Source organism: Triturus cristatus, chromosome 3_2 (genome assembly GCF_964204655.1).
Source record: "Triturus cristatus chromosome 3_2, aTriCri1.1, whole genome shotgun sequence".
Lineage (NCBI taxonomy): Eukaryota > Metazoa > Chordata > Amphibia > Caudata > Salamandridae > Triturus > Triturus cristatus.
The window spans coordinates 208,422,099-208,434,056 of NC_140584.1; positions in this window are offsets into that span (position 1 = coordinate 208,422,099).

The following is an 11,958-nucleotide window of genomic DNA, read 5'->3' on the forward strand; positions in this document are numbered from 1 at the left end:
AAACGCGACCAAGGTGACTTATCCAGGCCATACAAAGATTGGAGGTGACGCAGATTCGGCGATAACATAAGAGAGCTGTTGAATGGGGCACACGAAAGGAGCAGGAGCGGGCCAATCCAGCCAAATCGATAAGTACACTGCCAGTATGGGCCATCAAGAGAGCGCGTCGGGGGAGCGTCGGGAGATAAAGGGGAAGAGCAGTCCCACAAATCCTCACTGAAAGACATAATGACGGCAATCATGGAACTCCGAGGAACTTTGGAGCCGAAGTTGGACTCGGTTACTGAGGTGGTCAACCTACTAAGCGCAGACTTCTGCAAGATGGCGGACAAGATAACTTCGGCAGAATCCAGCATTGACAGGCTACAATCCAAGACCAAACGCCTAGAAGAGCAGGTCCTGAAATTAACAAAGAACCAGGTGGACATCCTGACCCGACTTGATGATCAAGAAGGTAGAGCCCGATGCAATAACATCCGGGTGGTTGGCGTGCCGGAGGGTTTGGTGGGACCGTCGGTCGACCTCTTTTTGGAGGGCTTGATTTTGAATAAACTGAAGCCGAAATGTCTCTCTAAATTTTCTCCATTGAAAGATCGCATCATGCCCTGGGACCGAGGCCTCGACCGGGATCCCCCCTTACCATAATAGCGCACCTGCTCAACTATAGAGATAGAGATGTGATTCCACAAACGGTATGCCAACTTGGGGATCTACTATACGAAAATGCTACGATCCAATTCTTTCCTGACTTTATGCTCCAGGTGCAGCGTCAGCAGCGAACATTCGATGCGGTGAAAAAGGCACTGCGTGATCAAAACATTAAATACATGATGTTATTTCCAGCCAAGTTGAAAATAATCGCAGGGGTAAGACCTTCTTCTTCAACTCGCCTGAAGAGGCGAGCGACTAGTTGGAAGGCTGGAGAACAGTAGAGCGGAAAGGAGGCAGAGCCCAGCAACACGTCCCCAGGGAGCTAGATGGAAACCAGGGAGGTGAGGGCCAGGAACTCGAAAATCCAGCACAGCGACGACGGTCAGATAAGTGACTGCTTCTGGGACACCATATTTGTAAACTTGATAGCACTTTTTTGGGGGGGGAGCTTAATTGAATCTGCTGCTGCGCTGGAGCTCCGGGGAGCAGTTGTAGAGTTGTAGCCACTGGGAAATCTGACTGATGCTGGACTAGTGACTTATGTTCAGAGGTGCACTCATTAAGAGAACTAGGGCATTGTCTATCCGAGTGTTACATGAGGTACTATGTGACTGGGGACTAGTGTGCACCCCACATTACTTGTTGCCATTACACAGTTCGGGCAACAGGCACTCTGCATGTTGGGGAGGTGGGAGGGTTTTTACTCACCGAGCAGAGTTGCAGGTGGGGGGGTTGGGATATTGTTTAATCTTTGTTATTCTCTATTTTTATGTTTTTAGCTCAAGACCAAAAGAAAGGCAACACAGATGCATGGATGGGGGGGATGGGGCTGGGGGTGCGGGACGTGAAATAAATTCCATAAAGTATGGCTGCGACAATAGATAGTTTCTCGCAGGTCAAGGCATGGACCTTGAATGTAAATGGTTTAGGGAACAAAATCAAACGAACTCTTGTCCTACAACATACTAAGAGGCACGCCCCAGATGTCATAATGATACAGGAGAAACACATTAAATGAAACAAATACAGGGCGCTGGATCGCTTTGGTTATAAGTTAGTGGCGCATCCAGGATATACATCTGACGCCAGGGGGGTGGGAACTCCGATGCCGTCTGCCTGCCTGTTTATTGCAGAGAGGGTCTGGTCAGATGACGCTGGCTGCTGTGTAGCTGTTGCAGGGAAGAGGAAGGGAAGAGGTGTAAACTTCTGCTCATTCTATGCTCCCCCAAGGCTTCAGAAGATATTCTTTCCAGCAATCAGTCAAATCCCTATAGGACTCCCGATGGGCACGCTACTAGTTGGGGGCGATGCCAATTCAGTTTCAGATCTGGAACTGGATTGCTCGAGTACCTTGGTGAGACTGGGAGGTGAGAGGTTCCTCCCTGACTTCCTTACCGCTCTGGGGTTGGTCGATATCTTGAGGGCACATAACCCCCAACAGCAACAGTACACAATATTTGGCGCGCCACGGTTCGTTTTCTAGAATAGATTACTTACTCATGCAGGCTGACAATGTAGGAGAATTTCTAGCACCCACACATATGGCTCGGGCAGTTACGATCATTCCCCGGTCTGTGTCATGTTCAGGGGCTGTACGTTAATAAAGGGGCGTTTCCGAAGATTGATCCATGGAGATTGAGAGATCCAGTGCTGAGGGACAAGCTACGGGAGGGAACGGAATTATATTTTCAAGAGAATGCGGGTACAGTAGACTCACACCAAACAATTTGGGAGGCTTACAAGACAGTGGTGAGGGGCCAAGTGCAGGCATTTATAGGGGGCCAAAAGAAGGAAGTGTGGGGGGACACTGACCTTCGTCATGCTTTGGCCCTATGTCAATACAAACTAAGAGTAGCGGCCGAAGGGCAGCACAGGCCCATGCATTGGTGGTACAACACCGCCTTCATGATGTTGGGGATAAGGCATACAGGTTGCTGGCATGGCTTGACAAGCGGGATCGGGAGAGGTCATGGGTGGCATCTGTCCAAGGTGACAGTGGCATTCCTCGCGCAGCTAGTGTGGACATAGCGGAGGTGTTTGCTTCTTACTATGAAGGTGTCTACTCGCCCATGAGTACGAGATCGGAAAGCGATTGCCTTGAGTTTCTGAGAGACTTCTCATTGCCGGTAGAGCCGGCGGAAGCCAATGAGGCTCTAAGGGCAGAGATCACGGAGGAGGAATTGTCGACGGCACTGGGATCCTTAAAAGTGGGGAAGGCGGTGGGCCCGGATGAGCTATTCAAGGGAACGGCTTCCGAAATAGTGCCACCATTACATAATATGTTGCAAGAGGTGCAGGAAGAGGGCCAATTACCAGTTGATCAGCGGGAGGCTACCATTGTGGTGATACATAAACAGGGAAGGCCCCCTGATTGATGTAGCTCGTACAGGCCAATTTCCCTCCTTAATTTCGAGGTTAAGGTCTTGGCTAAAACCCTGGCAAATAGGTTGATACCGATTATTACCAACTTAGTCCACAGAGATCAGTCAGGCTTCATGCCCAAAGAAGTACCCGGCACACCCTACGCAGGTTGTATAGAGTACTGCATATGACGAGAGACCCCTTGGGTTCGCAAACAGCGCTGATGGCGCTTAACGCATCCATGGCCTTCGATAGTATTGAATGGCCATACTTGTTTGCCCTGTTAACTAAGCTAGGCTTTGGCCCTCATTTCTGCAAGTGGCTGAGGCTCCTATATCAAGATCCAATTGCCCAAGTGCAAGTTAATGGTGTGTTGTCACAGCAATTCCCCCTGTGGAGCGGCACGAGGCAGGGATACCCTTTGTTCCCCTTGTTATTTGCCCTGGCATTGGAGCCGTAGGTGCACTGGATCAGGAGGGACCCTATGATATGGGACATTGAGGCAGCAGGAGGATGGGAGGACCGTATATTGTTGTATGCGGACGACATCTTATTGACATCTTATTGTATCTCGCGAGGCCTTACCATTCGATTGCCAGAGTACTTCATCTTTTTGACCTATTTGGAAGCTACTCGGGGTATACTGTAAACTTGCTCAAATCTGAGATTGCCAGTGTGGTGTGTGGCACCTGTAGTCAAGGAGGGTTTTAAATACTTGGGAATGCAGGTTGTTCGAAATCAGCAGCTGTTTCTGGAAAATAATCTTACCCCCAAATTAGAGAGACTCCATACTGATGTGCAACATTGGCGGGCCCTGCCATTGTCTCTGGCGAGCAGAGCGGCCCTTTTTAAGATGATGGCCCTACCGCGCCTGTTGTACATTCTGCAAAACACCCCCTATCCCGTCCCCTTGACGGTTTCCAAAAAGATTGCCCAAGATATTCGAGAATTGCTATGGCATGCAGGTACACCCAGGATAGCATTACATAAGTTACAAAGAGGGGTATATGATGGAGGCCTGGCAATACCAGTTGTAAAACTCTATTATTGGGCATCGCAATTGTTAGTAGTCAATGATTGGGTGTATACGGACAGAGACGAGCCAGCATACAAGTTGGCCCGGGATGCTATGCCAGCAGGCAACTGTGAGCCGCTGGTATACACGTGGAAGCATGACCCTAGATGGACCCCACACACAGCGGTAGTAGTGGCATGCTGGAGGGAGGCAAATCAGGCATTGGGGTGGCAGAACAAACTAACAAGCAGGATGCCACTTTGGTCAAGTGCCGGCTTGAAAGAAGTGGCCTCACTCCAAGGGTTTGCAGGCTGGAAGAACATAGGCATAGAACGACTAGGGGATGTATTGAGGGAGGGGGCCTGTTAAAATGGTTACTTCTTGAGATGAATGAAGATGCAGATTCAAGATGTGGATTTCTTGTGAGGTTTATTCATAGTTATAGGTAATAACAGCTCAGCCACCCAACTGTCAGCAGGCTCATCTCCAGACTGTCCACAACATTCTTCCCATCAGCCCATGGTAGATTAACATTCTAGAATACCAACATCTCACAGAGATGTCAGAGATGGCATTTCTGAAAGTAACATGTGAAAGTGATTACAACATATCGCCCTCCTTTACATACTACAGAAGTGAAATAAAAAACAAATGAACAAAGAAAAAAACACATCATACAACATAGTCATTCAAATAAGAGGGAGTGCGAGAAACCCTGCCGGGCCTTATAACAACTTCAGGGACAGTTTTCTTTCCTAAAACATCTTGAGAGGTACCTAAAACATCACTTTTGTTACATATGGCAACACAACCCAAATTCCACACCTTGTGATCAGAAGTTCTTATAGCGTTATCAAAAACTTTTATAACTCTTATGGGTTTTGAAAATTTGGAACCAGAGACACAAAAACCAGGTCTTTTGATCCTAACCAGATCACCAACAGAAACTTTGGTGGATTTAACAGCGTGTCGCACATCATAATTCTCTTTACTCTTTAGACACTTTAAATCTTCTTTCTCTTGCCATGAGGTAGAATCCAAAATCCCACCTTTGGCTGAAAGAAATTTGTTCACCCATGGTGGTTCTAAAAAAGTATCAGGATGCCTCTCCCAAAACAAGAGAAAAAGAGATTTCCCTATTGTAGTATGGGGAGCAAAACGATACACACAGACTCTTTGATATTTCATCTTTCCAATTAAGACCGTTTTGCTTTGCCAGAGAAACTGTTTCTTTAAGCACCCTATTGAATCTTTCGACTGTGCCATTGGACTCAGGATGATATAAAGCACACTTTTTATGAGTAATCCCACAATTATTAAGAAAATATTCCATGTCCAGAGAAACGAGTTGCACACCATTGTCATTCAACATGGTTTCAGGAATGCCTTCCCTAGCGATGAGTTTCTTTAAACAGTCGATAACAGTAGTGGTGTTTACATTTTTTACAAAAAATATCTCTGGCCACCTTGAAAACAAATCCATAACAACAATGATAAAGGTGTCAGAAGCATCCCCATGAATAGGTCCTAAAATATCAAGGGCTGTATCTTTCCAGGGACCACTGGGACGAGATCTCTTCTCCATGGGTTGGGTCCTAGTCTTAAGGCTTTTTTTCACTGAGGGAACATTGGACACATTCTCGAACCAAGTGCTCTATCTGAGTGTCCAAACCTGGCCACCAATAACTTGAGCGTACTCTTTCTTTGGTTTTAGAGATACCTAAATGTTCTTCATGAGCTAAATCTAGTAGATCTCTCCTTAAGGATACAGGTGGAACTAGTCTGTGACCCCTCAACAACAAACCCTCACAACAGGAGGGCTGATCTCTCACGGGCCAACAATCCTTCACAGACAAACCACCCTGTTCTTTACGATGCCAACCATCACAAATAAGTTTTAAAACATCCTGAATGATTACGTCATCTTTGCAAGCATTTAGCCAACGCTCATGAGAAACTACTTTGTAATCTACCTCACAAACAAAGTCATGAGGATGACCAAAAGAAAGATCAGTCTTTGTGTCAGATAGATCAGAATGATCAGTAGGAACCAGCCTTGAAAGCGTATCAGCAACAAAATTGTCAGAACCAGGAACATGTTTGACGATGAAATCAAATCCTTGTAAACCAACAATCCACTTTGAGATTCTTGGAGAAATGGAGTCAATGCCTTTGCTAGTCAACACCTCACATAGGGGTTTGTGATCAGTTCTCAGAACAAAGGAAGTCCCCCATAGAATTTTTTTTAATTTCTTAATGGCCCAGTATTCTGCAAGTGCTTCTCGCTCGATCACCGAATATCTGGATTCGGCCCCTTTTAGACTCCTCGAAATAAACATGATGGTGTTGTCAGGGATGTGCCACCTTGATATAAGACTGCACCAAGCCCTTTTAGACTCGCATCAGTGGAAATAATGGAAGATTTAGTGGGATAAAAATTTCGAAGATTCGGTGCATTTTGTAATTTAAGTTTTATCTCACTGAATTCTTTTTCGCATAATTCATCCCACACAAATTTCTCCCCTTTTTTTAGGAGATTTCTCATGTTAAAAGTGACCTCTGCAAAATTTTTAATAAATTTGTTATAGTACTCAGCCAATCCAAGGAAACGCATAAGTTCCTCCTTGGAAGTGGGAGCTGTTAGATCTTTGATTGTGTTCACAAGATCGGCTTTCGGAACAACCTTATCACTACTTATGGTATGTCCTAAGTAGTCAATTTTATCAAGGCCAAATTTGCATTTTTCTCGCTTGATAGTCAAATTGTGAGCAGTAAGTCTACTTAGCACTTGTCTGACTCTCTTACCATGTTCTGACACATCGGACCCATACACCAAAATGTCATCCTGATATACACAGACACCAGGTACATTAACCAAGACCTTCTCCATAACCCGTTGGAAGACAGAAGCGGCAGAAACCAACCCGAATGGAAGTCTTATGAATCTAAATGTCCCAAAAGGCGTAACAAAAGCAGTCAAATCCCTGGAGGACTCATCAAGCAAAATCTGATGATACGCAGACGTCAGGTCGATAGTACTAAAAATCTTTGTACCAGCCACCATGCTCAAAAGCTCTGATATGTTTGGGAGTGGATACTTGTCCACAAGTACACTCTTGTTGAGCTGTCTGAGATCAACACATAATCTCATGGACCCATCAGCCTTCCTAGCGGCTACTACCGGAGCCAACCATGATGTTCCTTCCACTTCCTCAATGATCCCCTGAGATTTGAGTTTATCCAACTCTTTGAACATATCTTCTTTAACCGTGAAAGGGACATTACACACCTTACTAGATACAGGAACAGATCCCGGGGACAACTTTATTTTGTGGCAGTACCCCTTCAGGCAACCTATCTCCAAACACTTGTGGATATTCTTCCATAAGTTGAGATTGTAAAGGAGAGTTATCAACAGACTTGATAGTATTTCTCTCTTTAACTATGATGGAAGGAGTATTATTGGGGTCCAACATGACACCTAAATCTTTTTGATGCCACCAGCTAATAATGCTATCACCTTTCCTTGAGACATACATTTTCCCAGAAGTGAAACTACCCTCATACTCTATCAAGCCCACAAAATAACCTCTCAGTTCAATGGGGTCCCCTCCATAGGCAGTGGGGCGAATGTCAGGTTTTAGTAATTTAACTTTCGCACTCAAATTGTCACTAAAGAATTTACTTGAAACTATGGTAATCTTCACCCCTGAATTGAACAACACCTTAGTTTTATGGCCTTCTACTAATATAAAATCTAAAGGCCCATCACCTCCGACCTGGACTACAATTTGTCCACATTCAAAATCATGTTGCTCAGTTGTATTTTCATGAGAAACTTTGTTTACATTCTTTTTTGAAGCTTTGATTCTGCAATAAGAGCACACAGCATTCAGAGCAGGACAAGATTTATCATTTGCCCAGTGACCAGCGCTGTTACATCTATAACACTTGCTTTCCTTATTGAACTCAGCTCGAGACTTTCTAATCAGTTTGTCTTTAGTTTGGGATTTCATTTGAGAGTCTTTTGGCTTAGAGGGTACACTAGTGTTGACCACAGCAACATCTTTATTGAGATCTTTTTTGATCCCTTTCACACACTCCAGTGAGTGTTCTATCCTTTTGGCTACTACCAGGACTTCATCAAGAGATGGTTCATCTTTGAGCCAAAGTTTATCCCGCACCGTCTCCGACACACAACCAAGCATGAATTGGTCTCTTATTCTTTCTTCAATAAGGATATCAAATTTGCAAGTGGAGGCTAGGCATCTAAGATCAGTTACATAATTTTCTATGCTTTCACCCTCTTTTTGCATACGTCTCTCAAAGTGGTAGCGCTCCAAAATAGTACTTACTTTAGGTAAGTAGTGTGCATCAAGTTTATACATACACTGTTCAAATTCGTTCAAGTTTGCTGCAGCACTGCTTGGAACGTCTGGGAGGTGATCAAAGACATCTTGTCCCTCAGATCCAAGACAGTGCATAAGCAGAGCAGTTTTCCTCTCAACACTGAAAGAGGTGCCACATAGACGAGCATACCGCTCAAAAACTTTCTTCCACTTAGACCATTTGATAGGTGGATCCCCTGGAGATTGCAGGAAGAACGGAGGAGCTGTAACATTCTGCATGACTCAAGATGTGCTTGTATAGCAAATGTAATCGTAAAGACTATTAAAATGCAAAGAGAAGAGAAAAAAAAATAAGTTAAAGAAAGACAAAAATGCAAATTTGTTGTTCTAAAACTGAAAAGTGTAAACGTGTGAAACACAGCACTAACAGTGCAAGAAGTTGGGAATAAACCACAGGTTGCAGAATAGGTGAAAAATAAAAAAGTTGCGTGTATCTGCACTGAACCACTAATTAATAGAATCAAAACACACACTAAATACGTAAGCTGTGCGTGTCAGCGTAGGCTAAACCATGGATTGCAGAATAAGTGAATGAGTTGTGTGCATCTGCACTGAAATACTAGATAATAGAATTAAAACACGCACTAAATGCGTAAGCTGTGCGTGCCAGCGCTGTGCTGTTATTGATGAGAAAAGAGGCACGCTGTACATATATCAGCTGTGCGTGTTAGCGCTGTACCAGCATTTACTGGAATGAAGACACACAGTTGGTACACACTAAATACGTAAGCTGTGTGCAGAATAAGTGAATGAGTTGTGTGCATTTGCACTGAACTACCAGATAATAGAATTAAAACACACACTAAATGCGTAAGCTGTGCGTGCCAGCGCTGTGCTGCTATTGATGAGAAAAAAAAAAAAGAGACACGCTGTACATATATCAGCTGTGCGTGTCAGCGCTGTACCCGCATTTACTGGAATGAAGACACGCAGTTGGTAAGTCAGCTGTGCGTGCTAGCGCAGACTTGACAAAATCAGAGAATGTTCCAGTGTTCGCGTCTCAGATGGATATGAAGACGAGACGTGCGTGTCAGCCTTAAAGTCTGTTGTCCACGTTAAATCTGAAAAAAAAATATCGCTGTGCAAGTCGGCGTCGATTCCGAGAGAAACACACTGGTTGCTAGGAGATGAATGCACTGACGTAATGCTTTGCGTTGCGTTCCAGTTGCTGACGCTGTAGCAGTCTATGCGCGACGTTGTACGCTGCGTTCTACGTATCCCGCGTGTGTCGAAGCAGTCAATGTGAGATTACGTGTGTCTCAGCCTAAAGGAAGAACAGAATCAAAGGACTCGTCAGCATCAGAACGATGATCGGCACGAAAAAGAGAGTAGCGCGTGACAGCGCAAGTGCCGGGGTGAGTTTAATTTAAATGAAAACAACGTAACCGGCAAACTCTATTCAGCTGATCAGAGAGAGGGGTCCCTTTGACGATGATTTTTCCACAATTACAGGATGGTTTCCGTACAACCCGGTCCTTGCTATCCTACACTATGTAACCAGAACTCCAATGTGCATTCTTTGGCAAATGTTATTGTATTGTCTATTAAGCTTGTTCAATAAAAAGAATTACAAAAAAAATAATGAGAAGAATAGGGGGCTACTGCAGCCTGTTAGGGTATCAGAACATTTCTACCAAATAAGGATGGAATGTTCTAATTAAATAACACGAAGGCCTTCCAGCGTGCAAGTCAGTAGTAACTTGTTGAAACTCAAAAGCCTGTGTTCCATTTGCATGTCCAACACTAATACCTGTGCAGAGGGCCACAACTGTTATGTATTCAACATATACATCAATATCTGTGAAAGGAGTTTGAAATCAGCCCTTGGTTCTGCCTTGGGCTGCTTTTCAACATTCAGCTGAACAAGGGAGGGACAAAAACTGAGCATAATTCTCCTCTCTTTCCTGCTTAAACTACAGTGATACTGGGAGCCGCAGAAGAAAGGAAAGGGGAGTCTCTTTGGATCTCAATAGTACCCTATCTGATTTAAATTAATTTTAAATGTCAGTTTATTATCATTACATTCAAAATCTTTACATTACAAAACATGTGTTTAATATTTTCAATTTTATATTATGCAGCCTTGCTCCTTTCTGTAGTAGAACACAAAACATTAAGGGCCGATTTAGTTCTTGGCGGACAGGTTACTCTATCACAGCGGTGACGGATATCCCATCAGCCGAAATATAAATCCTATAGGATACAATGGGATTTATTTTTCGACGGACGAGATATCCGTCACCGTTGTGATGGAGTAACCCGTCCCCCAAGATCTAAATCAGGCCCTAAGTTAGTAAAAACAGAATTCAGAATGTTTCCAAAAAATGAACACCATCATTACACCATGGGGGAAAATAATTCTGATTTTGAAAACAACCCCATAACAACTGTGCATATCAAACTATACATTGTAAAGAGCAGGTCCAGCATCTCACTCATTTTCTTTTTAACAATAATTAATTTCTAAGTAGGTAAAAGGATGCCATTTTTAAGTTTCAACTATTTGTTTTACAATAACACTGAATAAATATGGAGAGGTAACTCCAATACACTTTAACCCCTAAAAGGGTTGTCACTCTTGCTGGGTCGCATGACAACATAGATCCAACAGGTTTAAAAATGCTCAGTGCATAGCAACATGTAATGCATGTAATACATGTAACGTTATGTATTCCACAAATTTGGTTCCAGAAGTAAGAAGTAAGAGTTTTAAACTTTCCACGGCAATCTCAGTTTGAATTTAAGAGAAGTAGCATTACATTCAGTCCATCCATACCTGTTCTTCAAGTACACTGTATAGTGACATGAAGCAATGGTGCGACCTTCATGGAAAAAGATGACAACAGTAGTGTGTGTTTTTCTATATATTGACATCTGGCAGCTTTAAAGTTGGTGATATCAGTATTTATTTTAGTGCCATCTGCTCTACACCTCTGTTTTTAATTGTTTCCCCTTCTACGTGATCTACTTGCAAGTTTTGTGGGCAACTGGGAATATGCAGCGGAGAGACCACAGGCTGCAGATGAGTCGACCCCCAGGACCTTGCCTACTGTTTGATACTTTATCCTTCTTTTTACATTGGGCCCGGACATTCCTTTGTGGGTGCTTCACTAAAGCGCCCCCAGGAATTTGCTGCATTTCCACGGCACTCCTGACATTTGAACTTTACAGGACTCTTGCCTCCCTTAGAGGATCATGTCCTCCCATTGGGACTATCGGTTAGTCTCATTGTTTGGTTTCACTCCCGTGCCTGTCTGGATCTGCACTAACCTCTGGCATTTTGTCACATGACTTGGGCTTCTTCAGCCCCCAGAGGCGGCTCAAGACACCCACCTTTGCTGCATGTTTCGAAGCCCCCATGCATGACCGAGTACAACCTATGGCCGTTGTATAGATACATAAGGGTTCAAACAACACAGGGCAGCATGATCCATTACCATCCTCACAGTGCATGTGACTAAAGGAGAACAACAGATGAAGTTTTATTATGTCACTATGTATGAATCTGGTTGGCCAGTTTTT